The following is a 25,214-nucleotide window of genomic DNA, read 5'->3' as shown; positions in this document are numbered from 1 at the left end:
ATAGGTACTTTGAGATGGTGTAGGAGTAGTTTACGAATTTTAAAAAGTTACCATTTCTTTTGAAATGATTTCTTTGAGGGTATTGGATTTGGCAAATGTGGCCGTTGATTGCAATGGTAGGGAGTGGATATGATTTAGATTAGACTTTAGAGGAGTTGAAAGACCAAGCAGTAGACTGAAAATGACTTGGAAGAAGTGAGAAAAGATAATTTTTATAAGAATATCTTTGGGTTGACAACAAATATAGCTTTGGATAAATTTGAATGGTGAATAGAATCTTTGGATGATGCAGTTGCACTAGCCTAGTTGGACTGATATAAACCAAGGTTTGAGATCTTGGTTTCGCCCAGGCCAAAGACCGAGATCTGGGTGAAACCATGTATTTTTGGACAGAACAACTCGGGAAAACTCGGGGATGGGTTTCTGAGGCCATATGGCCAAGGTAGCCCCTGAAACTTGTCATCTAGCCTATTTGAGGCCTTCTAAACACAATGGAAACATTAGTTTTTTAAAAATCAAACCTAAATGGTACTTTGACTTTAGACCCTAGGTTGGTAGTCTTCGGTGTAGGCATGGTTCAAGAACTCGATTGAAATTAAGGGTCGAAACGATATGTCTAGGTCCTATATAAGTTAGTTTGAAAAGAAACCCAATCCTTTTTAGCAAAATTTGACCCTCTTCTTAGTTTTTTCTCCTAGGAGTGGGAAACTTGAGGAAACAGTGGAGATTTCCATTTTTTTCCTAACAAAGTTGAATCTAAGGGTGGTTCTTGCTTTATCTACATAAGAAAGACAGCTTGAACCAAAAGGGTAAGTCCCAACTTCCCCAAAAATCAAATTTTTTTTTTTATAGAATATACTTGTGAATAGAGTAGAATTATGTAAATTTTTTATATGTTACTTAGGAGGACTTGATCTACGGATTCACGGTGGCCGAATTTCTTTTGCATGTTAATGCTTTTTTTTTTTTTTTTTTTTTTTTTTGAAATTGCATTTACCTATAACATATTTCAGTCAACTCTGCGTAAGGATTACCAAACCTTTGGTTCACCACACAAGTATGACTTTGTGTTTTTTTTTTTATGAAACTATTGATGTGAATGTGTTAGAAATGTCTAAAATAGGATGTACACAAAAAATAAGGAAAAAAAAACATTGTTTGGGGGTCGAAACCTAAGTTTCTGCCAAACCGGAAAAAATTCCCTGGTTTCCTCGAAATTTCCCAGGTTTCGACCGAAATTTCGGTCTCCCCAAGGGTCGAAACTTGGTCGAAACCCGATACCTTGAACCTTGGGTGTAGGTGAGCTCAACCTTAGGCTATTATACACAATATTTAATACTTTAGAACACTTATAATTCAAGTAAAAGTGTGAACCACTTAAATAGGTATAAGGAATTAATTAGTGTATATTGTATCACATATATTTAGTACATGGTCAACAAACAAGTGTTTATCATGTTTATATAGAAAAGATAGTTCTTGAGAACTTTTTCTTACCTACAATTGTTCTTGAGAAGAAATGGAGCTCCAAGAGTTGATGTTAAAGTGTCATTCTTCAATCTCCAAGTGTTGAAGTTGATAATGTTTACTATAAAGGTGAGATTTGGAAAAATGAAGCACCAGAATAGTCTTTTGGGGTTTTCCTTTATAGTAGGGCGAGACGGGCGAGATCTAACGAGAAAGACGAAAAATGTTGTCGAAATGGGGTGTAACACATCATGTGACTTGGTCTGGTTTGATTGAGTTGAGTCGAAAGCAAGAAATGAACCAAATCTCGACAAGAAACCAAGATTTCGAGTGAGATATTGTCATTTCCAATATCACATGGTTTCCACTCCCCAAAGCAAAAAATGAGATTTAGCGAGATCTCGCCGAATTCTTAGCAAGACCACTGCCACCACATTATACACCACCACCACCTCCACCTCCACCTCCACCACCATATGGAACTGGTCGATATGATGATGGAGCGGAAAGAGCCGCAAGGCTAGATATCCTCGATTTTTATAGAGATAACAATCAGAACTGTACCTTGACTGGATTCACAACTTAGAGGCATCCTTCAGATGGTACGGGTTGACTGAAGCCCGAAAGGTCTTATTTGCAGAGGCTAATCTGAAAGGCATGGCTCGAGTCTGATGGGTCAAGCAACAACAACAAAACCGAACCTGAGGCATTGAATTAGTCAATACTTGGGCTGAGATGCATAAAGTCATGAATTGAAAATTCTTGCCTCCTGATTACAAGGATCGCATGTACCTTAGGTTTTGCACAGTTGAAACAGAAAAGTATGACCGTTAAAGAGTATGCTACTAGGTTTTATTATTTTGCCACTCGTTCTGATTTTGAGTGGGATGAAGTTTTAGTGGCACAATTCCGCAATGGTTTGCACGCCCAAATTAGTGTTACTGTAACACCCCAAATCTCACCTCTTTACATTAGCTGTGAACAGACAAGAGTAACAAATTGGAGAGGCCAACATTAGTGATGGAGATTAATTATCAAAATAGGCTTGTTTTATTAGGAATAAGCTTAGGGTTGGGTTCCATACATATTGGGCCTTTGATCCCATGTGTTTTGAGTGTAATAGACCACTTTTATGGGTCTAAAAGGGAGGGTCTAAGATTGAATACGGGATTCAGTGATTTGTTTCCTTTTTCTTTAGTTTCCTTTTTAGATGGGGTTATTTAGTTTCTAATTTTCAGTCATAAATTAGTTTCTATTTCCAGTTTAGCAACTAAAGGACTTTCTATTTTGTAAGTTTCTATTTTCAGTTTTAGTAACTAGTTGAGTTTCTAATTTTTAGTTTCCTATTTCAGTTTTTGGAAACTAAAGTTAGTTTCTATTTTATGTAACCCTTATCACTGTTATAAATAAAGATGATGGCTTTTTTAATGAGCCACGATTTTGATAAACTAAATGGCTGCTGCTGCTGCTTTCTCTGCAAGAGAACTTCCTTGTGTTTGATCAAGGTATTGGGTTGGTGTTCGATCCAACGACTCTTTGCGGCGTGAAGTCCAAGAGGTTCCTCTTCAAGTGTTCCTTTTCTTTTTCAAAGTCTTCTTTTCAAAAGTTTGTTACTGTTCAAACAAATCAGGTAACAGATCTGATCTTCTTTAAATTTCTGGTTTCGAATTTCTCAGATTTCTCCTACCTGATCTTTCACTGATCAGACCAACCAGCCACCTAATGGCTCCCCTATTCTGGTCGAGTGTTAGGCCTATTGAGAGGGTGGTTCGATCCTAATTTGGGGTCAATCAGACCTGGAATTTTATTGTTATAAAAATTCTCTCTATTCTGGCCGATTCTGGTTTCTGCCCAGAATTTTGAATCGCTTTGTTCTGGATGTTGCTGATTGGTTGCTGGTCATAAGCTTCATTGTTTAGTCTTATTGATAGATGATTTTCTGATATTTTATTGGGCTGGTTCTGGTTTATTCTTCACTGAATTGGTCTCATTAGTTGGGAATTTAAGCCCTTAAATCCTAATTATTATTCAGTTGCAGAAAATTATTTTTTCTTAAAATTCTGGTCTTTGGAAGTTCTGTCCTCTTTTGTTTCTGTGGACAAAATTCTGATTTATGGTCTGTTAGAACCCTATTCCTATATCTAAGTTAGGCTTTCATCTGGTTTATAGTCTGAACTCATAAATTCCAGTTTCTGGGTTCGAAATTCTGATTTGCAAAATCTGTTTCTTCCTTAATTCTGATATGTTATATTGCTGCCTTACTTTGGCTATTCTTGGTTGTTCTTAGTTTAAAAGTTCCTGCAGTTTTGGGACTGGTTTGGTTTTCAAATCCATCCCTACATCAAGTGGTATCAGAGCATGGCTGAGAACACCCCCACCCTAGCTTCTATTATGGAGTTTCTACAAAAATGGAGAACTGAATTGAAAGCTGAACGGCAAGCTTTGCGGACTGATCTGAATGCAAGGTTGTTGGCTGTGGAGATCCAACCACAACAACCTACCGGTGATTCACATACAACACCTAAAGTGGAAGCCCCATCGAATATAGCAGCTCAGTTGGCTAACAGGAGAACAAACCATAATTTGAGAGCACCACAGAGGGTTCCTGTAGTGCAACCTACTTTTGAAGAATATGTAAGGGGTTATTTTGAGATTGAATGCCCCACATATCAGAGGTACTCTGGAGATTCACAGAAAGTCAAGCTCGATCTGAAGGAGTTTGATGGGAGATATGACCCCCAATTGTTCTATGATTGGGTAGTCGCACTAGACGACTATTTTGACTATTATGAGTTACCTGAGGAACGGAAGATGAAACTAGCTCGTGCTAAGCTAGTTGGGGCTGCTCGTGAGTGGTGGAGGACCTATGAGCTAGAGTTAGAAGACCGTGGTAGAGAACCTACTAGTTGGGAGGAGATGAAGCTTGAGCTATTAGATAAATACTTGCCACGCAACTTCAGAGGTCGCATACAATACCAGCTGAACTCTCTTCGTCAAGGGTCTATGACTGTTGCCAAGTATATGAATAAGTTTGATGCACTTTATTCTTGTACAAGCTTTAGGAAGAATGAGAGGCAATTACTTTCTCAGTTTCGACTGGGATTACGAGCTGAAATTAATAGAGGAATTGGTGTTGCTGATGTGTATACAGTGAGAGATTGCTTTGACAAGGCTCTTCGAGCAGAGGAACTTATGGCACAGCCAGATAGAAGGTTTAGTTACCAAGCTGGGGAGGTCAAGAAAACTTTTTCAACCACTAAACCTAACACTTCAGAACCCCCAAAAGACAAAGCTCCTCTAGGTGAAGTGAAGATATCTCTATTTAAACCAAAAGAACTAGAAGTCAAGGTTCATATTGAAGAGATAGTTCTTGAAGCTTCAAAGACAGAAGGTCAAGAGATAGAAGATTCAACTGAAGAGTTCTACATTGAAGAGAGCATAATAGGCAAGACTAAAGATGTGGAAGATGAGGTAGTGATTGAAAGAACTCCACAACAAGTCTTTGAGACTCATGATGAAAAGGAAGAGATTGTTCCTCCAATCCTTGATGAGAAGGTTACCAACATTGACGACTCTATGCACACGACACTCACAGTTGGTATTGATTCAGAGGTTGAGCATATAGAGTTTGTTATGCCATCATGGTTCTTTGAAGAGAAAGCTCCACACCTTGAAGACTACCTTCCAAAAGTCTACAAGCAACCAGAATTTTGTTTGGGAATGGTTAAAGCTGCTACGCACATGTTGTTTCCTCCTTATCACTGCAAAATTCGAGGACGAATTTTTTCAAGATGGGGAGAGTTGATGCAGATTAATTATCAAAATAGACTTGTTTTATTAGGAATAAGCTTAGGGTTGGGTTCCATACATATTGGGCCTTTGATCCCATCTGTTTTGAGTGTAATAGACCACTTTTGTAGGTCTAAAAGGGAGGGTCTAAGATTGAATACGGGATTCAGTGATTTGTTTCATTTTTCTTTAGTTTCCTTTTTAGATGGGGTTATTTAGTTTCTAATTTTCAGTCATAAATTAGTTTCTATTTCCAGTTTAGCAACAAAAGGACTTTCTATTTTGTAAGTTTCTATTTTCAGTTTTAGTAACTAGTTGAGTTTCTAATTTTTAGTTTCCTATTTCAGTTTTTGGAAACTAAAGTTAGTTTCTAATTTATGTAACCCCTATCACTGTTATAAATAAAGATGATGGCTCTTTTAATGAGCCACGATTTTGACAAACTACATGGCTGCTGCTGCTGCTTTCTCTGCAAGAGAACTTCTTTGTGTTTGATCAAGGTATTGGGTTGGTGTTCGATCCAACGACTCTTTGCGGCGTGAAGTCCAAGAGGTTCCTCTTCAAGTGTTCCTTTTCTTTTTTTTTTTTATCAAAATCGTGGCTCATTAAAAAAGCCATCATCTTTATTTATAACAGTGATAAGGGTTACATAAAATAGAAACTAACTTTAGTTTCCAAAAACTGAAATAGGAAACTAAAAATTAGAAACTCAACTAGTTACTAAAACTGAAAATAGAAACTTACAAAATAGAAAGTCCTTTAGTTGCTAAACTGGAAATAGAAACTAATTTATGACTGAAAATTAAAAACTAAATAACCCCATCTAAAAAGGAAACTAAAGAAAAAGGAAACAAATCACTGAATCCCGTATTCAATCTTAGACCCTCCCTTTTAGACCCATAAAAGTGGTCTATTACACTCAAAACACATGGGATCAAAGGCCCAATATGTATGGAACCCAACCCTAAGCTTATTCCTAATAAAACAAGCCTATTTTGATAATTAATCTGCATCAACTCTCCCCATCTTGAAAAAATTCGTCCTCGAATTTTGCAGTGATAAGGAGGAAACAACATGTGCGTAGCAGCTTTAACCATTCCCAAACAAAATTCTGGTTGCTTGTAGACTTTTGGAAGGTAGTCTTCAAGGTGTGGAGCTTTCTCTTCAAAGAACCATGATGGCATAACAAACTCTATATGCTCAACCTCTGAATCAATACCAGCTGTGAGTGTCGTGTGCATAGAGTCGTCAATGTTGGTAACCTTCTCATCAAGGATTGGAGGAACAATCTCTTCCTTTTCATCATGAGTCTCAAAGACTTGTTGTGGAGTTCTTTCAATCACTACCTCATCTTCCACATCTTTAGTCTTGCCTATTATGCTCTCTTCAACGTAGAATCCTTCACTGGAGTCTTCTTCCATGGTTTCAGTCTTGTCTACTATGCTCTCTTCAATGTAGAACTCTTCAGTTGAATCTTCTATCTCTTGACCTTCTGTCTTTGAAGCTTCAAGAACTATCTCTTCAATATGAACCTTGACTTCTAGTTCTTTTGGTTTAAATAGAGATATCTTCACTTCACCTAGAGGAGCTTTGTCTTTTGGGGGTTCTGAAGTGTTAGGTTTAGTGGTTGAAAAAGTTTTCTTGACCTCCCCAGCTTGGTAACTAAACCTTCACTTTTCTTTTTCAAAGTCTTCTTTTCAAAAGTTTGTTACTGTTCAAACAAATCAGGTAACAGATCTGATCTTCTTTAAATTTCTGGTTTCGAATTTCTCAGATTTCTCCTACCTGATCTTTCACTGATCAGACCAACCAGCCACCTGATGGCTCCCCAATTCTGGTCGAGTGTTAGGCCTATTGAGAGGGTGGTTCGATCCTAATTTGGGGTCAATCAGACCTGGAATTTTATTGTTATAAAAATTCTCTCTATTCTGGCCGATTCTGGTTTCTGCCCAGAATTTTGAATCGCTTTGTTCTGGATGTTGCTGATTGGTTGCTGGTCATAAGCTTCATTGTTTAGTCTTATTGATAGATGATTTTCTGATATTTTATTGGGCTGGTTCTGGTTTATTCTTCACTGAATTGGTCTCATTAGTTGGGAATTTAAGCCCTTAAATCCTAATTATTATTCAGTTGCAGAAAATTATTTTTTCTTAAAATTCTGGTCTTTGGAAGTTCTGTCCTCTTTTGTTTCTGTGGACAAAATTCTGATTTATGGTCTGTTAGAACCCTATTCCTATATCTAAGTTAGGCTTTCATCTGGTTTATAGTCTGAACTCATAAATTCCAGTTTCTGGGTTCGAAATTCTGATTTGCAAAATCTGTTTCTTCCTTAATTCTGATATGTTATATTGCTGCCTTACTTTGGCTATTCTTGGTTGTTCTTAGTTTAAAAGTTCCTGCAGTTTTGGGACTGGTTTGGTTTTCAAATCCATCCCTACATCAATTAGCTTAGTTGGCAGCAGTGGAATGCCATGAAGGGGGAAGAATGACCCAACATGTACTTGTCCCTACTGCCAACGGGTTGGAGGGGTCAGCAAGAAAAGTGGGCCAAGAGATAAATTAATAACCTTGATGAGGTTGGATAATAGAATGACCCTAGGTGATGCCAAAATGACTAAATAATAAGACCCAAACAAGTTTGGATACATGTTGTTTACAACATGTCATTACAATTGCTGTGATTTCAGCAAGGTTCATGTTCATGGGCATTTTAGTCATTTTCTATGACTAAAATATCTAAAGATGATTTCTCTACAAAGTGATAGAGCATTGAGTTGTGAATCCAATGCAACTCGAATCATCTCAATCCGAGTTCGGATGAGAAAGATATGATTATTTTCGTATAGACTGTCTGAACAGGCCAAGAAACAGAGGTCAGCCGGCAACTACCAGTTCAGTTTTGTTTGCAGAATTTGACAGGTCTTTTGATGGCAGAGTGCAACCGGCAACTTCCGGATTTATCCGAAAATTCAAACAGCTAGCTGGATCAATTCCGGATGAACAAGAACATATTAGACTTAGCCGACAGAGAGTAAGCGGCAATTGCCGGTTTCAAGCGGCAACTGCTGGTTTGGTAAAAAGGGTGAAAAAAAAAATTGATATAAAATGTATATTTTAATATTATAAAAGGAGGGGCTATATAAAGGCCATCACCTCCTATCTAACCTTTATCTCTCACTCTCTATTCACCCTTTAGTAAGAAGAAGAAAGGAGGAAGAAGAAGAAGAAGAGAGGAGAAGAAGAGAAGGGAAGAGAGAGAAATTGCTATAGAGATCGATTTGCTTGGGAGATTGCTAGAGGATTCAGCAAAAAGGTAAGAACTCTCACCTAGATTAACTTCTAATAGGAGGGATTTTTAGAAATAAAAGGGGGGTTTAAACTGATTTGGACTGGAATTTGTGAAAAGAGAGGAAATCTGGAAATTTCAGTAACAACTCAACTACATAGAGTTTAATTTCTCTGAAATTGGTAGATTAAATTGGAAAGGAATGTAATAATTTAGTCAATTGATGTGTACACCATGACTGATTCCTATAAAGAGTGAGGATTCTCACTGACTCTCCTTAATTAGAAAAAAATTCCATGTGGATGAGGAGAAAATCCATTCAATTTTACTGTTCTAAGGTCAATTTACATGCAAGTTAATTGAAGCTTAATTCTCCACATGCAAGGTGAAAATTCATTTTTATTTCACTGTTTTGAGATCCAAGATTCACCTGCAAGGTGGGAATTGATGGTAGATCACATGTATGGTAAGATTAATGATGGATTTCAAACATGCAGCCTCAAATTGAGGGTTTATCATGAAAAATGGTTTTATTTTACTATTATAGGTGGAATTATATATATGTGAAATGAAATCTGAGATGTGATCTTCATTATTGAAGGCCAATTTGGAACTGGGAGATTGGGTTCCTTACTTGAAGCTCTTGAACAGAGAATTAATTTGAAATTGGAAAGAAATCCCATCTCAGTTTCACTAATTTGAGGGTATAGAGACAAATGCAAGAGATATTGAGTATGAATTCCATGCATGCTTATGGAATTGAGAATTTATCATCAATTTTGAAGTTAAAATACTGATATCCGCTCCAAGTTCATAATTTCATATAAGAAATTGGGTTAAATTGGGGGAAATCTGAAATTTCTATTGAATCTCGTGTAAGACCCTAAGGATTTAAAATGAAATTTGTTAAATTGAACTTGAAGAGGAATTGTGGAGCATATAAGGGAGGTTATAGATGATCTTATTAGGGAGATATTAGGTAGCACTGTTAGGGGTAGATAAAAATTTACCTGATTTTAATACATGTGTATAATTGTTGATTTATAAGAATCCCAAATAACCATGAGAGAGATTCCTCGGCACCAGGAGAGATTGTTGGCCTTGATATTCACTGTGAGTGGGTGCCCTTCTCAACCCCCATTCTTTTGGTGTGTTTATTAATGTTGAGCATGCATTACTTGTTGTATTTGTGCATTTGCATTGCATTACTTGTATTTTTGCATTTGCATTCATTTTTATTATTTGCATAAAAGAAAAGAAAAGGCCATTACCCAGCGCACAAAGGCTTCCTGCACTTAAGCAGTTCTGGGGGGGTATATAGGTAGACAACCTTACCCCCTTTACGGGGAGGTTGGTTCCCAGATTTTCATCATTTGCATCTACTTGCATATTTGCATAGTTTTTAAGGCGGTAAGACGATGGAGGCGTTTGAGGGTATTTCGGAGCACCTTAGCGATAAGGCGGGCATAAAGCGTTGCCTTATCGACTAAAGCGTTTTTGTGTAATTTTTTTATAAAACCAATCTATTTGGCTCAAATCCTAGTTGAATCCTATTACTCATATGTTAAATAAATATTAAAAGTTCATATTCATACCAATGTAAGATATTCATCAAGAAAACAAATCAATAAAGTGAATAAACTAAGTTCATCTTCATCAATCATCAATCATATTAACACATAATATATAATATAAATACATAATTATGAAACAAAATTATAAATATAAAGATAAGGAGACATACAAAATACAAGTATTTATTATACTTACATCTATGATGCCACCAAAATGAGTGCTTAAGCCCTAGAGTCATCCACAATATTTCTACTTCTGTCAAAGAAGAATGAAGCTCACAGTTGCCGGAGCAAGCTCACCGCTGCCGGAGCAAAATGGTCTCCTGGATCAGTGGTTCTTCCTTGTTCCTTGATTCCTTCTCAAAGCCCTTTCTTAAAACCCTTGACAAAATCCAAACCTTGTTTGTGAATCGTGTTTTTGTTTTGTTTGTTTTGGTTATTTTTGGTGGAGTAAAGCTGATCCCATACATCTCAAGTGTTAACAAAACTATACACCTACCAATAAAAAATCTATATTTGGAATCTTCATCAAGTAATTTTAAAATGTGTTTAAAAAAAAAAAAAAAAAAACCCCATAAGGCGACACTTCACATAAGGCAGAGCACTGCCTTACCATCTCTAGACCGCATCAACGCCAAGGCGTTGCTAAGGCATCACCTTACTAGCGCCTTAAAAACTATGCATATTTGTGGAATGATGGATATGATGGTGGTGGAAATGTGGAAGGAAAGGTAAGTGAGATGGGTCACGTGCAGGTGCCCATGTGTGCATTTATGGTTCGGATGATTTGTTGTGCACCATGTAGAATGTTGAGCTAGGTATTATAACCCCAAGTGCTACACCCCTTGTCCGTAGGGGATTAGTCTGATTTTTTGTGCACCATGTAGAATGTTGGGCTAGGTATCATAACCCCAAGTGCTACATCCCTTGTCCGTAGGGGGTTGGTACAGAGTAATCCCAATAAAAGTGATTGCCTGATCAGCAGTGCACTGTGAGTGGTACGACGTACTGTACCAGTGGTGGATGTGTATGGGTGTGAGTGTGTATGACAGGATACGACGTACTGTATGCCTGTAGATATATTTATGATATGGGGTTACCTTTAGGGTTTAGCCGGTGTGGATCGGGACCTGTACCGACACTGGCTGGCTCCTGCTTGTGGCATAGCTTGTATTCTTGAGGCCTAACGTACAGGGTAGGGAATGCCACCTGTGTCGGTCGCACTTATACCCATAGGAAATAAGACTTATTAATAGACTAGGAAATCTGAATAGTTAAATAAATGGATTCATGAGCATCATTCTATTGTGTGGAGTATGCATTGCATATGGATGCGTGTGTTTGTTTCTATCCCACCCCCTCACTGAGCATCACCATGTGCTCACCCCCCATTTCTTTGTTCCATAGATGAGGAGAGCAGCCAGCCGCAAGTTGATAATTCAGAGCATGATGATGTGGTTATGGATTAGTTGGCTTGTATTACAGATTTTGATGATTTCAGCCATGGCCATGACTGCGAATGTGGTGATTGTGCATACGGTGGACAACAATATTGAGGACTGATGTATTTGATTATCCTTTTGCGTATATATGTGGATAGTGGTGGAAATCAGTTTTTGGTTGATACAGGTTGGAGGGTATAACTACTGTTGGAAGATATTTTGTGTAAATATTTGTTTTAGAATGGGATGAATGTATATATATATACGTATGGATTACTGCATATGTTGTTGTGAATCCTTGTATATATGGTATCAAGTATCACATAGAAGCACTGGGTGGATATTATCTTTATTTGATTTTTATATGATCCGTTGCAAACTCTGATTACGATTTTAGCATATATGGTTGTGGTGTTGTGGACTCTCCTAGAGTAGGATCCTAGTTTAGCTTTCTGACTGGGTGCGGTGAGGTATCCAGTGCCGGCGCACCTATGCCATATAAAGGGTAAGGTAGGGTGTGACAGTTGCCCTTGCATCTAGTGACTACCAACCATGGAAGACACTGTATAGGTAGCATATCAGGTTTAGAAAAGTCTGAAACGTCCATACAATCGGAGAACTTTCACAGATACTTTTCCTTGAGGTACTAGTTCCGTTCAGCAACAGCCTTCTACCTAGGAAAATTCATTTAGCAAACCACAGGCTAGTGCTTCATCTACGTCTTCACGACCTAGCCGACTGTATTCTCCACCTCGATATGTTTCTGACATATCATCTTCACGGCCTACTCGTCCATACTCTCCCCTTCGGCGTGGTTCAGACAAACCTCCTGAGGCGACAGAGTTTATAGTTTGGTGCTACTCATGCAATGGATTTGGATATATCAGTGCTTAATGACCTAGCCGTTTGGTTGCTTTTATTGATAAAGATTCTTATATACCTTATATTCCCAAAGAGAAACTTGGTTCTTAAACAAATGATCCAGGGGAAGAGCGTGCTTTAGTTGACGTCCATAACACTCCCAGTGATGAGGACCCACATCCTTTTTATGTCATTTGTCATGTGTTGACCACTCAGAGTCACTAATGATGAAGTTTGGCGTTGTAGTAGTATTTTCAAACCCGAGTGAAATGCAATGACCAATTGTTACCCCTAGTCATTGATGGAGGTAATTGCATTAATGTTGTCTCTGAAGACGTTTGTAAGTTGGGATTGAAGACGGAGCCACATCCAAATCCTTACTAGGTTGGTTGGGTGAACAACACTAATCTCAAGATTACAGATACGTGTTTGGTCACATATTCTACTGGCGGATTTAAGGATATAGTCTAATGTGACATCCTCCCTTTGAAGTTGTGCCATATCATTCTTGGTCGATTGTGGTTATTTGACACAAAAGTTTTATGCTTTCAAGCATGACAACAAGACTATGAAGTTTTATCTTGCCAAAGATCTCCCAGAAATTTAGTCAAGAAGATGATGGGATTGTTCTTCATTCATCGTATTCCTTCAGACAACCTCTTCGGTCCTTTTCCTAACTCGACGGAGTCAAGTTCTTTTCAAAGGAGGAGAGTTGATGCAGACATGGCTGCACTTGCCTGATTGGACCAGCATGACCTGCTTTGGAAGCCAAGTGCCAAGAAGAACCGGTCCAACCTAGGGTTTTGGTCCAACAAGGGTTGGAAACAAATTAGTAGCTTATTTTATCTTTTATTTCATGCCTTTTATTTTCCAAACTTGAACGTAGGCGTCAGGAGTCAATTAGGATCTCTTTCCTTTTGAGCTAGTTTCTTGTTATGATTTGTTTCCTAGTCATTTGGTTTCTATTTGTCTTTACTTTCCTTATATATTGGTTGTAACCAATAGACACTGGTAAAATAATTCCATTTTGAATGAGAACTGTTTTGGTTTGTGCTTGGTGAGAGTGTGTGCTTCCCCTTTCACTCTTTTCTTCTTTGATCTTCCCCTTCTTCTCTAAGGGTTCTCCATCAAGCATCTAGCAAGGACTCGCTTCTATATAGTGGATGTGAATGGGCACTCAAAAAAGAGGTGACTGATGTCTGTGGAACCATTCCAACAAAGGCAATAGGCTGGAGGGATAGGGATATGGAGGTGAATAAGGAAGGACTGGGTAGGGAAACGATTGAACAGTTGATATTTTTATTATTATGATTATTATTTTTATTATATTCATGTTTAGCAATCGATAGGTACATAATTTTGAGTCTGTTTCAAACTCTATTACTGTTTTAGAATCTGAATAGGAGTTTATATAAATATATATATATATATATATGGAGTTAGTTGAATAGATTCAATTAATTAGTCTGAGTTCCATATGCTGCTAAGTGTTATTGCCTTCATGTGAGCACTGCTGGCCGACGGCTTGCTCTCTCCTTTTTGTCACTCTCCCACCACGATTCAGTTTTGAATCCCTTTCAGGTGTTTTTTTTTTCTTTTCTACTTCTTTTTTGTACCTATTTCTTCTTCCAGTCCTTATAATGTTCTTTCTGCTTTCAAGGTATTTGCTGCTATTTCCTGTACTGGCAGTACGGTAGCGTTGGTCTGATAAGAAATTTCTAGAACTTCATCAAATCAATTCAGATCGGCATGAAATTTTGGGAAATAGTTCTCTCCTATTGGATGACTTGGACTGCTAAGTTTAAGGCTGAACAGAGTTGGGGTTTGGGATGTCTGAACTCATTTTCTTAGTTGGTAATGTTAATTCCGGCCTGTTCATCTTTTGGGTATTTTAATTCAATTTCTGGTTTTTGTTTGGATCAGAAATTAGTTGTTTCAATAGGTCTTTGTCTCTTTGGGCTATAAATCTAATCCTAAAGTTTCATTGGATTTGGTTGCTTGGGAAGATAGATTGGTCGAATTGTTTGGGCTGTTTTATTGTTTTCTGCAATTTGAAAATTATTTACCAGAAAGTACACTCATCACTCGTCTTTTAGATAAACTGGTATTTGTATACTTTCTGATATTACAAACAGCCCATCCAGTTCCAGGTCCTGTCATAATAGCCCTCCACTCTCGTCAACAACAAAAACAACAACAAACTAAGCCTTATCCCAACTTAATGGGGTCAGTTACATGGATTCCACAAAATAAAGTAGGAAAAAACCGTGGTCTAAACTGAGAAAAGGGGAATGAAGGGACTCATAATTGGGGGGGGGGGGGAATGAGAGGAGAAGTGAAAATGTAAATTGATGAAAAGGACAAATGAAAGAGGAAAGTAAGAGGCAAGAGGCACAACCCATCAAGTCAAGAGCCTATCCGCTAAATGGGATCGGCAACATGGATCCTTGCTCTCCAATAGGCTCTATCCGAGGTCGTACACGGTATAAGACCTAAACTATGCATGTCATTTCTCACAACTTCTCCTATTGTCATTTTAGGCTTGCCGTTAATTCTTTTCGCTCCAATCAGCATCATATCACTACTCCTTGCTAGGGTGTCTCTAGGCCTTCATTGAACATGACCATACCATCTCAAACGACTTTCTTAGAGTTTGTCATTGATTGGGGTGACTCTTAGATCAGCTCTATTATGTTCATTCCTTATTTTATCCTTCATAGTTTTTCCACACATCCATCTTAACATCCTCATCTCTGCTATACAAAGCTTTGCTATATGAGTCATGACACTTCTTGATTACCCAACATCATACAACAATCCTATAAAACTTTCTTTTGAGGTTTAAAGGGATACGTCAGTCACACAATAGTCCAGTTGCACCTCTCCACTTCATCCCTCCACTCTAGTCAATAGTCATAATTTCTCTTGTAATCATAAGACTATATTATCTTCCAGTAAAGTCCTAAGTGTTCTGAATTACTATTTGCCACTTTTTTAAAAGTTATGTTTGTTTTATCTTTAGTTTGATTTGAAATTCCAGGACGGTCCTTTTTGTGAATGCAGTCAACGCACCAGCTAACTAATCACTAAACTTCACAAAGGGAACACAAATTAACCCATCATCTAACTTCTCCTTGATAAAATGTCTGTCAATCTCCACATGCTTGGTATGATCATTTTGTACTGGATTGTGGGTGATGCTAATAGCGGCCTTGTTGTCACAGTATAACATCATAGGGAGACGAATAGGAACACTAAGATCTTGTATTAAGCTTTTCAACCATAACAACTCACATATCCCTTATGCCATAGCATGAAATTCTGTTTAGCACTGGATCTTGCCACCACATTTTCCTTCTTGTTGTGCCAAGTGACAAGGTTCCTGCCTACTAAGGTACAATAACTTAAGATGGATTTTGTGTCAGGAGATCCAGCCCAATCAACATCTGTATAAGCCTCAACTCTTAGATATGATCATGAGGAGATAAAAGTATTCCTTTTCTTGGAACTAACTTAAAGTAACGTAGAATACAAAGAACATCCTCTATATGAGATGAATATGAATAATGCATAAACTGACTTACCAAACTCACGGCAATAGCAATATCAGGCCGTGTATGAGAAAGATTAGTTTGCCCCACCAATTGCTGATAACAACCCTTGTTAACGGGTTCACCTTCCTTATCCCTAAGTTGTGTACTAGCTTTCATAGGTGTTTCAGAAAGGTGACAGATCAATAATCCAATCTCAGGTAATAGATCGAGGATGTACTTCCTTTGGGAGAGAAAGATGCCTTTTCAAGACCGAGTATCTTAGTTTTCCAGGATCCTTTATTTTAAACTCACGTCCAAGAAAACTCTTCCAACGATTAACCTTATCACTATCATTTCTGGTTACCATGGTCCATGATGTCATCAACATAGACTATAAGCATGGTGATCGTACCACCAATTCTCCTAATAAACAGAGTGTGATCAACATCAAGGTTCAATAACTCGTTTCATTTCGGTGGTTCCAAAACTACCGAACTATCAAAATTTTGCCAAAACAATGTTTTTTTTTCAATGTGTTTCGCTTTGCCATTTTGGGGGTTAATGGCTGAAGTGGCCGAAATTAGCGAAATGAAATCACTGAGATGGCCGAAATTTCGACGAAATAATGCATTTTTTTGGTAAAATGAGTGAAAGTTCAAAACAAAATGACCGAAGTTATGTACTGTTACAATCCCAGAAACCTGTAATTAAAACAAAGAAATAAAGGAAAGAAGAGAAGAAGAAAAGAGCATAGAAGAGAGAGAGGTGCAATCGAAAGAGACTCACAAAAGAGAGGAGTGACCTGCGATCATACCAGAATAGGTTGATCGTAGGTTTTAGTCCTTTACTTACATTAAAATAATGCTGAAAGTAAAAGGCAATAGTACCCCCATTGCCCAATTACAAGAAAAGTCACATCACAGAAATATAGGGGCCGATGGGACCAAAAATACCCCTATCGGTCCCTATCGGTCCCTATCGGTTTTAGAGTTAGCGCTAGACACTAAACTCAACACTCCCCCTCAAGCTGAAGCATACACATCACCCATGCTCAGCTTGGTACAACCATTACGAAAACTAGGAGCAAACAGTGACTTAGCGAACATATCAGCCAACTGATTTGATGAAGGAACAAAAGGAGTCTCAATCAGCTTCTTCAGAACAGCATCACGAACAAAGTGGCAGTCCACCTCTATATGCTTGGTTCTCTCATGGAAGATTGGATTACTAGCAATGTACACCGCAGCTTAGTTGTCACAATACATCTGCATAGGCTTGGTCACTGAAAATCCCAACTCCAAGAGTAAAGACCGTAGCCACATTAACTCAGCAACGATATGAGCCATAGCTCTGTATTCTGTTTCTGCACTAGATCGGGCAATGGTAGTCTGCTTCTTGCTACGCCATGTAACCAGATTACCTCCATCAAATGTACAATAACCAGTAGTAGATCTCCGATCGTTAGCAGAGTCGGCCCAATCAGCATCAGAATAGCCAACTAGTTCTATATGTCGATTAGGACGATTGATCAGTCCTTTTCCAGGAGCACCCTTTAGACAACGAAGAACACGGACAACAACATCCCAATGTGCTTTCTGGGGAGACTGTATGAACTGACTGAGGACTCCAACAGCATAAGAGATGTCAAGACGTGTTACAGTAAGATAAATTAGCTTGCCAATCAAACTCTTGTACTGATGCACATCCTAAAGAGGGTCACCATCATTAACACCAAACTTTTAGTGAGGATCCATAGGGATATCAACAGGTTTGGATGCAAGCATGCCAATATCAGATAAAAGGTCCAACACGTATTTCCTTTGAGATAGACTGATCCCTTTCTTACATCAGATCACCTCAATTCCAAGAAAATAGTGAACTTGGCCCAAGTCCTTGGTCTGAAAGTGTTGCTGTAGATAAGCTTTCAGTTTAGAAATTCTTGCCTCATTATTACCAGTAAGAATAATATCGTCAACATAAACTACCAAGACAACCAGTTTATCACCTCTACGACAGACAAAGACAGAATGATCAGAATAACACTGAGAAAAATCCACAAGTAATTATGGTAGCACTGAACTTGTTAAACCATGCCCGAGGGGACTGTTTAAGTCCATAAATAGCCTTGCGTAAGCGACACACACGACCTTTATCTCCCCCTGAGCAACATAACCAGGAGGTCGCTCCATATACACCTCTTCCTGTAGATCACCATACAAAAAAGCATTCTTGATGTCTAACTGAAACAATGGCCAATCAAAGTGGACAGCAAGAAAGATAAGTAGACGAATAGAGTTCAGTCTAGCAACCGGGAGGTCTCAAAATAATCAACTCCATATGTCTGAGTATACCCCTTGGCAACCAGACGGGCTTTCAACCGCTCAACAGAGCCATCAGAGTGATACTTAACAGTGTACACCCATCGGCACTTCACCAAATCCTTACCAGGAGGTAAATCTACCAGACTCTAGGTACCACGACTCAAGAGAGCATCCATTTTTACATCCATGGCAGCCTTCCATCTAGGAATAGTTAGGGCATCATTATGGGTGCGGAGAATAGGGTTAGTAGAAAGTGAGAAGGCAATACCATTAATGGGAGAGGGAAGATGAGATAAGGAAACAAAGTTATCAATAGGATACATAACCATAGATTTTTGAGTGCAAGAACGTGTACCTTTCTTTTAAGCAATTGGTAAGTCATTAGGCGGAGAAGGAGGAGGAGCTTCACTAGAGAAAGACGACAGTGGAGGAAGTGAACCATCTGGAGTATTGGTTTCTCTACTCGGTTGTGCAACCTTTTTCTTGTGCTGATAAACCTGTAGAGGAGGTGAGTCACTGGCACTGGCACATCAGGGAAGGGTATGTGAGATGGAATGGGTGGAGGAGATGGAGAAGTCCACTCCATACCAGACTGGGATACCTGAGGAGAAAAGAATGATGTGCCTTCAAAGGTCACATCGGCACTAACAAAGTTCCTGTGAATAATGGGGTCATAGCACTTATACCCTTTCTGAGTACGTGAATAACCCAAAAAAATGCACTTTGTAGACCTAGGAGACAGTTTATCTACTTGCATATGCAGATTATGGACAAAACACACATATTCAAAGACTCGGGGAAGAACAAAAAACTTGGCAAAGTAGGGAACATAATAGAAAAGGGGACCTATCTGAAAGCACTGAAGATGGCATGCGATTAATCAAGTGACATACAGTTAAAACCCCATCATCACACTAAAAATGCTTAGAAAGATGCATATGAATCATAATAGCACGGGCTACCTCGAGTAGATGCCGGTTCTTGCGCTCTGCTACCCCATTTTGCTGTGGGGTATGGGTGCAACTAGTTTGGTGTATCATCCCACGATTGGCATAAAAATCAGAAATATCATTTTGAGCATATTCTCAAACATTATCAGAACAAAAAATCTTAATCAAATGCCAAACTGAGTTTTTATTTCATTATAAAATTGTTGAAACACAGATAAAAATTCAGATCTGTCCTTTAACATGTAAAGCCATGTAAGGCGAGAATGATCATCCACAAAAGTTACAAAATAACGAAAACCAAATCTATTACTAACTCTGCAAGGACCCCATACATCAGAATGGACTAAGGAAAATAAAGACGGACTATGAGACACAAAGCTAGATGGGAAGGACACAGTGGTGTTTTCCCAATTCACAGGCCTCACATTCTATCCTAATCACAGACTTAAAACTAGGAAATAAAAGTTTCAACCTAACTAAAGGTAAATGTCCTAAATGATAGTGCCATTAGAAATGAGTCGCATCCCCAACAGCAGTAGCAGTAGCAGTAGCAAAAGAAGTAGGAGAACCACAGTTGAGATAATATAAACCATCTTTTTCACGCCCTCCACGAATCGTCTTCCTTGTGTGAAGATCCTGAAAAACACAGTAAGAGGAAAAGAAGGTTACTAAGTAATTTAATGAGCTAGTTAACTGGCTCACAGAAAGAAGACTTAATGGGAATTGTGGAGTATGTAGCACAGAAGATAAATTCAGTGAGGATGTGGGTGATATAGTACTATGGCCGAGAACCGGTGTGGAATCACCGTTGGCAAGAATAACAGATGTAGAACTGTTATTAGAAAAAAATGTTTTAAAAGATGATGACTTACCAGTCATATGGGTAGAAGCACCTGAATCAATGATCCAGGGGGTAGAGGTAGTGGTAAGAAGGGTTGAGGTACCTGCATGAGCTAAGATGGCAGTGGATGTAGACCCACCATTAGATGTATTAAAGGATGCCTCGAGAGTGTGCAAGCGCCGGAGCAACTGATTGATGTCATCGCGCAGGCTAGTAGATGAATCTCCTGATGAATGGCTCGGTTTAGTATCAATGGAAGACCCTGTGTCAGTACCATTGTCTGACACTACATGATTGGCTAACTGGGTGGCCCACTCGGGCTTGCCATGCTTTGCCCAACAAATCTCAATAGTATGGTTAGGCTTTCCACAGTAAGTGCACTGGCGAGATGCACAATCAGACGGCTGTCCACTAGAACCTCCACCAGTCGACCCACGTCATCCCCCATGACTACGACCACGACCACGACCACGACCACGTCCACAGTTGGCAAGGAAGGCAGAATTGTCTTTGGAAGACTGATCGGGTTTTATTGATGAAGTAATACGCTGCAGTCGCGAATAAGTGTCATTCAGAGTAGGAACAGTATCACCTGCGAGTAGATGGCCCTTCATTGTTTTCAAATCATTATTCAGACCAGCCAGGAATTTGGAAACAAAGAACTCATTTCGCTCAAGGTTCAAAATCTCGTTTTGTTTCGGTGGGTTCAAAAACACCAGTTTCGTTTCGTTTCGACGAAATTTTGGCCGAAATGGTGTATTTTTTTTGTTTGTTTTGGTGGTCAAACGGTCATATTTTGACCTAAAACTTGGTGCTTAACTTATTTTAAGGTTAATAAACATGCTTAGAACATAAAAATGCAAAAATATTAGGAAATGACATTGTTTTAGAGTTGCACTTTTGTTTGGTAGCAACCATCGAACTGTTTTAAAAATTTTACCTGGTTTTGGAGAAAGAACTTTACCTTTCCTAAGCTTTGAATTTGTAGATCTTGTAGGAATCTAATGGAAGTTGAAATGTGTGATGATGTGGCTAATTAGAGGCTTGTTAGAGACATGGAGTGTTTTTCCTTCAAAATATGCAAATGGAACCGAAACCACCGAGATAGGCGAGACAGTCAAAATTTCGGCCGAAATACCGAAATTTCGACCGAAACATTGCATACATCTCATTTCGTATATAATTTCATTTCGGTAAAAAAAAAAAAAAAACACCGAAATTCCGAAATTTCATCAAGATTTCGAACTATGATTACGCTGAGCTTTTAATTTGTCAATGTCAGTGGTCAAGGGTTGGAAATCATTAAGTTCTTCAACCACCCCTGAAAGCACTATAATACTCTGGAGGAATTCTATCAGACTTGCGAAACTGGAATAGTTTCTCATAAATATCATAGATACGAGTCATGTTCTTCTCCTAACAGTAAGTTTCCTTCAAATCGTTCCATACTCCCTTTGCAGTAGAGTGAAACATGACATTGACAGCAACATCTGGTTCCATACTATTCCATAACTAGATTAAAATCAAGGCATTCTCCTTCATCCATTCATTATAACCCTTGTCAGATGCTAGAGGAGGATCAGAAGTAGTATACTGAAGTTTATCCTTGGCCATAAGGTAAACCTTCACAGACTGAGCCCAAAGTAGGTAATTCGAACTTCCCTTGAGCTTGATAGAGGTAATTTGGACATTGACATTGTCCAAGGAAGATGTAGCAATGGTAGTTTTGGTCTCAGATATGAGGAACAAAAAAAAAAAATAGAAAAGAAAGGATTGCTGATGTAGAGGCAAACAAACAATCACCTGTAAGTAGATCTAAATAGTACCATAGAATGGAGGATTCTATTACAGAGCCATATTATTAAGACCTGATCTCTTTATAGTCATCACCAAACAAACAATCACTTGTAAGGTTTAGGGTTTATGATTTAAGGTTACATACCATGGTATAAAAAACCCTGTCAAAACTTAGTCTTTGATTTTCAATTAATAAAATGAACAAAGGGACATTATCTAACACCCATGTGATTTAAGCCATAGCAATCGCAGCAGTAGGCGGCTGCACACTAGAGAGATTAGCGGAAGAATGAAGTCAACAGAGAGGAATGTATAAACCTTAGGCTTGATCACAGAGGCTCTGATACCATATTACAATCCCAGGAACCTGTAATCAAAATAGAGAAATAGAGGAAAGAAGAGAAGAAGAAAAGAGTAGAGAAGAGAGAGAGGTGCAATCGAAAGAGACTCCCAAAAGAGAGGAGTGACCTGCGATCATACCAGAATAGGTTGATCGCAGGTTTTAGTCCTTTACTTTTATTAAAATAATGGTGAAAGTAAAAGACAATAGTACCCCCATTGCCCAATTACAAGAAATGCCACATCATCGAAATATGGGGGCCGATGGGACCAAAGATACCCCTGTCGGCCCCTATCGGCAACATGTACATTTGTGTTTCTATGCCATTTCGTTTCGGTAAAGAAAATTCTGAAATATCCGAGATATCGTCTAGTTTTTGAACTATGGTTAGCATTTCTTTGCCAAGTTATTAAGGCATTGCCAAGGTGCTGGTAAGGCGACGCCTAGGCGGTATTGGGAGCATAAGGCAGTTCACCGCCTTATTAGCTGCACGTAATGGCGGTCGCTTTAACTGTTAAGGCGCTATAAGGCGATGCCTTATAATGCTTTATGGGCAAAGCTTATGCCCATTTTTATTTATTTATTTATTTTTAAACTATTTTACCACTGATTCCATATAGATTTTATTGATTGGCAGGTATATGGGTAAGTTTACCCATGAGAAGTATGGGATCAAGGGTATTTAGATAGAAAACCTCAATTAAAAAAAAAAAAAAAATCACATTACGTTACCAACTGAAAAATCGGGCAAGGGTTTTGGGCCGACGCAGCAGTCCTTCCTCCTTCCCCTTTCGGATCTTTCTCTGGCAGTGAGGAAACTCCACCGGTGGTGGTGAGACTCCTCAGTCAAACATTCCTTAGACCAAGGCAGGAACGTTTGATGCATTTATTAATTTAATTTATTTTTTCGTCTTCTTTATTCTTCTTCATTCTATGGTTTCTTCCTGTTGTATTTTCTTCTTCTTTCTCTTAATCTCTTCTACTTCCCTCTGTTTTTTTCATTTTTCTTTTCTTACTGCAGCTGGAAGTGTGGAACTGCAGTACGAGAGAATTTTTTTTGTTTCCTCTCCCTTCTATGGTTCTCCCTTCTCCTTTCTTTTCGGTTTTTTTTTTTTCAGCATTTTTTTCTGCTTTCTTTTCCTCTCCCAGCCTCCACTCTATCTTCTTCTTCTTCTTCACTTCTTCACTTCTTCACTTCTTCACTTCTTCACTGCAACCTGCAGCTCTCTTTTCTTTTTCCCTTTTTATTTTTTTTTTATTTTTATGAATATGCAGCTCCTTGGTTCTGGTTTGATGTTCTTGGCTGTTGGTTATAAATATTGACTGAGTAATTATATATTTATATTATATGCTATGATAATGATTGATCAAGATGAACTTAGTTTATTCACTTTAATGATTTGTTTTTTTTTTTTATGAATATCTTGCATTGGTATGAAGTATGAACCTTTAATCTTTATTTAGCATATGAGTAGTATTTAATATGTCATTTGAGCCAAATAGATGGTTATATAAAAAATAAAATAGTAGAACGCTTTATTCAATAAGGCGACGCCTTATGCCCGCCCTATCACCAAAGCTCTCCGAAAGGCCCTCAAATGCCTTGGTCACCTCACTGCCTTAATAACCTTGTTCTTTGCTTATACTGCCACAGAAGTCATTGCCTTGTGAAATATGCCGAACCATGCTTAAGGAGACTTCTTCAGCCCATTGAGTGCATAGTTCAATTTGCAAACCTTGCCCTAGGTTTTATCACAAGAAAAACCAAGTGGAATATCCATGTACATCTCCTCATTAAGTCTCCATGAAGGAACGCATTCTTAACATCAAGCTGTTGGAGATCCTATCCTAGATTCACAGCACATGAGAGTAGCACCCATACAGTGGTCAATTTGGTAATTGGAGCAAAAGTCTCTTGGTAGCCGATCCCATATGTCTGAGTGAATCCTTTGGCCACAAATCTTGCTTTGTACCTGTCCACAATGCCATCCATTTTCTGCTTGACTTCAAACACCGACTTACAACCAACTAGTCTTTTCCCGAGAGGAAGAACCACAAGTTCCCATATATCATTCTTTTTTAAGGCTTTCATTTCTTCCGTCATTGTTACCCTTCATTTTTTATCCGCAAAAGATTTTTGCTAATTCTGGGGAATACGAACAAAAGAAAGAGAATACACAAAAGCACAGGATGTAGAAAGAGAATCATAAGAAACAACATAAGATATGGGATGTTGGGTACAAGTCCTAATGCCTTTACAAGGAGTAATAGGTTTCTCAGGAGAAGAAATTATACCTGATGAAGTGTTAGGCTCTGGAGTAGGCTCTGGATCCAGGGTTGGCGATGGGATGTGCAAAGGTGCTGTAGTGGTGATGGTCTCAAGTTGCTTGTTTTTTGGGCGAGCTCTTCGATAGGCTTGAAGAGTAGAGTCATTAGTTGTCTTATGTGTAGGATCAATATCTAGTTCAACAATGTCTGGAGTCATCTGCTCTTGCTCCCCTGAAGTTGTCATATCTGTACCAATCTCCTCTTGAACTATGGTACTATCATAGGATGGTGGATATAATGGTGGAGTAGTAGCCAACAGCTTCATGGACACAACATCCATGGTTATCAAAGTACGCCTAGTGGGGGGGATGGTAACATTTGTATCATTTCTGTGTTAAAGAATAATGCAAAAAGTTGCATTTGAGGCCTCTGGGTTCCAATTTTCCTGGAGAGTGATCGTTCCGAGCATAACAAGCATATCCAAAAATTTGTGGATGAACTAGAAAGGAGGAACTCCCTTAAAGAATATCAGCAGGAGGACAAGAATCCAAAACATGAGTAGGCATGTGGTTTATCAAATAAGCAGCAGTGAGGACAGCATCACTCCATCATTGGGATGGAACATGTCTGGCAGGAATTTCCAGTAAGTGGCAGTTCTTACGTTTGGCCACACCATTTATGAGCTGGTGTATCAATGCAGCTAGTCTGATGAAGGATCCATTTTCAGCAGGGTATTGTTGGAATT

At 38.6% G+C, this 25,214-nt stretch overlaps 1 protein-coding gene across 1 annotated transcript in view; it reads left to right on the top strand.

Moving 5' to 3' along the window:
- Nucleotides 1–25,214, top strand: part of LOC122090998 (peptide chain release factor PrfB1, chloroplastic) — a 121,236-nt gene that overhangs the window by 59,521 nt on the left and 36,501 nt on the right. The gene's annotated exons all lie outside the window — the stretch shown is intronic.

This window comes from Macadamia integrifolia, chromosome 2 (assembly GCF_013358625.1).
Source record: "Macadamia integrifolia cultivar HAES 741 chromosome 2, SCU_Mint_v3, whole genome shotgun sequence".
NCBI classification, from domain to species: domain Eukaryota; kingdom Viridiplantae; phylum Streptophyta; class Magnoliopsida; order Proteales; family Proteaceae; genus Macadamia; species Macadamia integrifolia.
Note: the sequence above shows the minus strand (reverse complement) of the source record. Positions and strands in the feature narration are given on the sequence as shown.